This window comes from Crinia signifera, chromosome 3 (genome assembly GCF_055691185.1).
Source record: "Crinia signifera chromosome 3, ASM5569118v1, whole genome shotgun sequence".
Taxonomy (NCBI): Eukaryota; Metazoa; Chordata; class Amphibia; order Anura; family Myobatrachidae; genus Crinia; species Crinia signifera.
This window is the reverse complement of record NC_139219.1, coordinates 233,786,580-233,792,579: the sequence shown is the minus strand read 5'-3', so window position 1 is coordinate 233,792,579 and position 6,000 is coordinate 233,786,580.

Sequence of the window (6,000 nt, the reverse complement as noted above, 5' to 3'; positions counted from 1 at the left end):
TCAAGCAAGATATGTCAGATCACCAACTGACCCGGGCTATGGCCTGGGGGGATGGACGCTGGGTCTGCTGAGCGCAAGGTCATAGGTTTGAGTACAGACCAGTGTCTATCCTGTTATTTTTTTTTATTCTTCTTTCTTTACATATATAAATATATATCTCGCATATTCATGATTTAGGGTCTTGATGATTCTATTCAGTGTTTTTTTTTTAGTTGTTAGATGGAGAGGAGCAGAGAGCTGGCAGCCAGGGCTCTGCTACCTCCCTGACGCTGGCTCCGCCCACCACTCACAGTGAGCTCCGTGGCTGTGTCAGGAGCTCTTCCCGACAGGCAGCCAGCTTGGTCATGGTGACATATTGCCGGCCTGACAGCGATGCTTAACACTGGTGCATTGACAGGGTGACCACAAATAATAGAATACTATCAATTGATTTATACCAGCCTAAAGGGATTATTTTCTATTGTAATGTGTTAAAAAAAATTACCCTATGACTGGAAAGATCTGTTTATCACTGGAACTTGTACAGAGGCATGGTTTGAGCATTGCATCTTCTCAAGCAAGATATGTCAGATCACCAACTGACCCGGGCTATGGCCTGGGGGGATGGACGCTGGGTCTGCTGAGCGCAAGGTCATAGGTTCGAGTACAGACCAGTGTCTATCCTGTTATTTTTTTTTATTCTTCTTTCTTTACATATATAAATATATATCTCGCATATTCATGATTTAGGGTCTTGATGATTCTATTCAGTGTTTTTTTTTTAGTTGTTAGATGGAGAGGAGCAGAGAGCTGGCAGCCAGGGCTCTGCTACCTCCCTGACGCTGGCTCCGCCCACCACTCACAGTGAGCTCCGTGGCTGTGTCAGGAGCTCTTCCCGACAGGCAGCCAGCTTGGTCATGGTGACATATTGCCGGCCTGACAGCGATGCTTAACACTGGTCAGAGCCGGCCCTAGCCTAAATGACGCCCTAGGCAAGATTTTGGCTGGTGCCCCCTAGCAACGCCACTAGTTCCGCCTCTGACCCTGCTCCCCTTTCCCAGCACCATCAACCCTCATCATAGCAGTCATCATTTTGGTGCCCCTACCCGCAATATTTTAAATAGAAACAGTGCACACATTCGGTACGCAGCCCAAACAGGGGTGTGTTCTTGCTGGGAAGGGGCATGGCCACCCAATAGTACCCACAATTCAAATTATGCCACACAGTAGTGCAACTTTATTCACATTATATCATGCGATGGTGTCCCTTATTCACGTTACATAACACAGTAGTACCACTTTACCTTATGTACATTACTCCTCACATTATTCACATTATACCCTTAGAAAAAAATCCTGAGAAAATATTTTATTTTAAGCACCTCCATGGCCACACTGCAACCCAGCACAAAGCAGTGTGTGCTGGGCAGAGGAGAAGAGCTGCAGCTGCTGCTGCTGCTGCTGCTGTCACTTAAGGAGAGGGGGCCCGGGGCCCCCACTGGGCCCTTCCATCAGACTTTGGCCTGGGTAATTTGTACCCCCTACCCCTTTCTCTCGGTACCCCTGATAATGCCACACAGTAATGCCCCTAACACATGACACACATTATTAATGTCCTTATATCAATAATGCCCCTTACACATATGTTGCACATTATTAATGCCCTTATACACATGACACACCTAATGTCCATTACACATATGTTGCACATAATTAATGCCCTTATACACATAGGCCCTTATTCAGATCTGATCGCAGTACAAATTTGTTTGGAAAATGGGCAAAACCATGTGCACTGCAGGTGGGGCAGATGTAACATGTGCAGAGAGAGTTAAATTTGGGTGGGGTGTGTTGAAACGTAAAATCTAAATTGCAGTGTAAAAATAATGCAGCCAGTATTTACCCTGCACAGAAACAAAATAACTCACGCAAATCTAACTCTGTCTGCACATGTTACATCTGCCCCACCTGCAGTGCACATGGTTTTGCCCATTTTCCAAACAAATTTGTACTGCGATCAGATCTGAATAAAGGCCATAATGCCTGTTACACATATGTCGCACATTATTAATGCATTTATACATGACACACATAATGCCCCTTACACATATGCCGAACACTATTGCACAACCAACCCACCCCCAGACAGCACTCGCACAGCCGCTAACACTGTGACCTCTGCCTCTGCTTGGATACAGATGTTTCCTCATACATCTTGCCTCAATAAGCCATGCAGCTCCTGGCCAGTTCTGCTAACGTTGGGTGCATTTTTTGCTGAAAATTCGTCTTATTTGCATTGTTATGACCAGCACACACACGGAGCTTCCGATGATTAAAATGATATGTGGCATGCCTATATTCTGTGTGCGACTGTGGCTGTACCTGCATAGAGAATGCTATGTTACAGTGATCTCCATGAATACACTATTTCATATGCAGATACAGGCTGTATCCAAATGCCACTCACACACAGAATATAGGCATGTTGCATATCATTTTAATCAGCAGAAGCTGTTGATGCCCTAGGCAATTGCCTAGTTTGCCTATACCTAAGGCCGGCTCTGACACTGGTGCATTGACAGGGTGACCACAAATAATAGAATACTATCAATTGATTTATACCAGCCTAAAGGGATTATTTTCTATTGTAATATGTTAAAAAAAATTACCCTATGACTGGAAAGATCTGTTTATCACTGGAACTTGTACAGAGGCATGGTTTGAGCATTGCATCTTCTCAAGCAAGATATGTCAGATCACCAACTGACCCGGGCTATGGCCTGGGGGGATGGACGCTGGGTCTGCTGAGCGCAAGGTCATAGGTTCGAGTACAGACCAGTGTCTATCCTGTTATTTTTTTTTATTCTTCTTTCTTTACATATATAAATATATATCTCGCATATTCATGATTTAGGGTCTTGATGATTCTATTCAGTGTTTTTTTTTTAGTTGTTAGATGGAGAGGAGCAGAGAGCTGGCAGCCAGGGCTCTGCTACCTCCCTGACGCTGGCTCCGCCCACCACTCACAGTGAGCTCTGTGGCTGTGTCAGGAGCTCTTCCCGACAGGCAGCCAGCTTGGTCATGGTGACATATTGCCGGCCTGACAGCGATGCTTAACACTGGTGCATTGACAGGGTGACCACAAATAATAGAATACTATCAATTGATTTATACCAGCCTAAAGGGATTATTTTCTATTGTAATGTGTTAAAAAAAATTACCCTATGACTGGAAAGATCTGTTTATCACTGGAACTTGTACAGAGGCATGGTTTGAGCATTGCATCTTCTCAAGCAAGATATGTCAGATCACCAACTGACCCGGGCTATGGCCTGGGGGGATGGACGCTGGGTCTGCTGAGCGCAAGGTCATAGGTTCGAGTACAGACCAGTGTCTATCCTGTTATTTTTTTTTATTCTTCTTTCTTTACATATATAAATATATATCTCGCATATTCATGATTTAGGGTCTTGATGATTCTATTCAGTGTTTTTTTTTTTAGTTGTTAGATGGAGAGGAGCAGAGAGCTGGCAGCCAGGGCTCTGCTACCTCCCTGACGCTGGCTCCGCCCACCACTCACAGTGAGCTCCGTGGCTGTGTCAGGAGCTCTTCCCGACAGGCAGCCAGCTTGGTCATGGTGACATATTGCCGGCCTGACAGCGATGCTTAACACTGGTCAGAGCCGGCCCTAGCCTAAATGACGCCCTAGGCAAGATTTTGGCTGGTGCCCCCTAGCAACGCCACTAGTTCCGCCTCTGACCCTGCTCCCCTTTCCCAGCACCATCAACCCTCATCATAGCAGTCATCATTTTGGTGCCCCTACCCGCAATATTTTAAATAGAAACAGTGCACACATTCGGTACGCAGCCCAAACAGGGGTGTGTTCTTGCTGGGAAGGGGCATGGCCACCCAATAGTACCCACAATTCAAATTATGCCACACAGTAGTGCAACTTTATTCACATTATATCATGCGATGGTGTCCCTTATTCACGTTACATAACACAGTAGTACCACTTTACCTTATGTACATTACTCCTCACATTATTCACATTATACCCTTAGAAAAAAATCCTGAGAAAATATTTTATTTTAAGCACCTCCATGGCCACACTGCAACCCAGCACAAAGCAGTGTGTGCTGGGCAGAGGAGAAGAGCTGCAGCTGCTGCTGCTGCTGCTGTCACTTAAGGAGAGGGGGCCCGGGGCCCCCACTGGGCCCTTCCATCAGACTTTGGCCTGGGTAATTTGTACCCCCTACCCCTTTCTCTCGGTACCCCTGATAATGCCACACAGTAATGCCCCTAACACATGACACACATTATTAATGTCCTTATATCAATAATGCCCCTTACACATATGTTGCACATTATTAATGCCCTTATACACATGACACACCTAATGTCCATTACACATATGTTGCACATAATTAATGCCCTTATACACATAGGCCCTTATTCAGATCTGATCGCAGTACAAATTTGTTTGGAAAATGGGCAAAACCATGTGCACTGCAGGTGGGGCAGATGTAACATGTGCAGAGAGAGTTAAATTTGGGTGGGGTGTGTTGAAACGTAAAATCTAAATTGCAGTGTAAAAATAATGCAGCCAGTATTTACCCTGCACAGAAACAAAATAACTCACGCAAATCTAACTCTGTCTGCACATGTTACATCTGCCCCACCTGCAGTGCACATGGTTTTGCCCATTTTCCAAACAAATTTGTACTGCGATCAGATCTGAATAAAGGCCATAATGCCTGTTACACATATGTCGCACATTATTAATGCATTTATACATGACACACATAATGCCCCTTACACATATGCCGAACACTATTGCACAACCAACCCACCCCCAGACAGCACTCGCACAGCCGCTAACACTGTGACCTCTGCCTCTGCTTGGATACAGATGTTTCCTCATACATCTTGCCTCAATAAGCCATGCAGCTCCTGGCCAGTTCTGCTAACGTTGGGTGCATTTTTTGCTGAAAATTCGTCTTATTTGCATTGTTATGACCAGCACACACACGGAGCTTCCGATGATTAAAATGATATGTGGCATGCCTATATTCTGTGTGCGACTGTGGCTGTACCTGCATAGAGAATGCTATGTTACAGTGATCTCCATGAATACACTATTTCATATGCAGATACAGGCTGTATCCAAATGCCACTCACACACAGAATATAGGCATGTTGCATATCATTTTAATCAGCAGAAGCTGTTGATGCCCTAGGCAATTGCCTAGTTTGCCTATACCTAAGGCCGGCTCTGACACTGGTGCATTGACAGGGTGACCACAAATAATAGAATACTATCAATTGATTTATACCAGCCTAAAGGGATTATTTTCTATTGTAATATGTTAAAAAAAATTACCCTATGACTGGAAAGATCTGTTTATCACTGGAACTTGTACAGAGGCATGGTTTGAGCATTGCATCTTCTCAAGCAAGATATGTCAGATCACCATCTGACCCGGGCTATGGCCTGGGGGGATGGACGCTGGGTCTGCTGAGCGCAAGGTCATAGGTTCGAGTACAGACCAGTGTCTATCCTGTTATTTTTTTTTATTCTTCTTTCTTTACATATATAAATATATATCTCGCATATTCATGATTTAGGGTCTTGATGATTCTATTCAGTGTTTTTTTTTTAGTTGTTAGATGGAGAGGAGCAGAGAGCTGGCAGCCAGGGCTCTGCTACCTCCCTGACGCTGGCTCCGCCCACCACTCACAGTGAGCTCCGTGGCTGTGTCAGGAGCTCTTCCCGACAGGCAGCCAGCTTGGTCATGGTGACATATTGCCGGCCTGACAGCGATGCTTAACACTGGTGCATTGACAGGGTGACCACAAATAATAGAATACTATCAATTGATTTATACCAGCCTAAAGGGATTATTTTCTATTGTAATGTGTTAAAAAAAATTACCCTATGACTGGAAAGATCTGTTTATCACTGGAACTTGTACAGAGGCATGGTTTGAGCATTGCATCTTCTCAAGCAAGATATGTCAG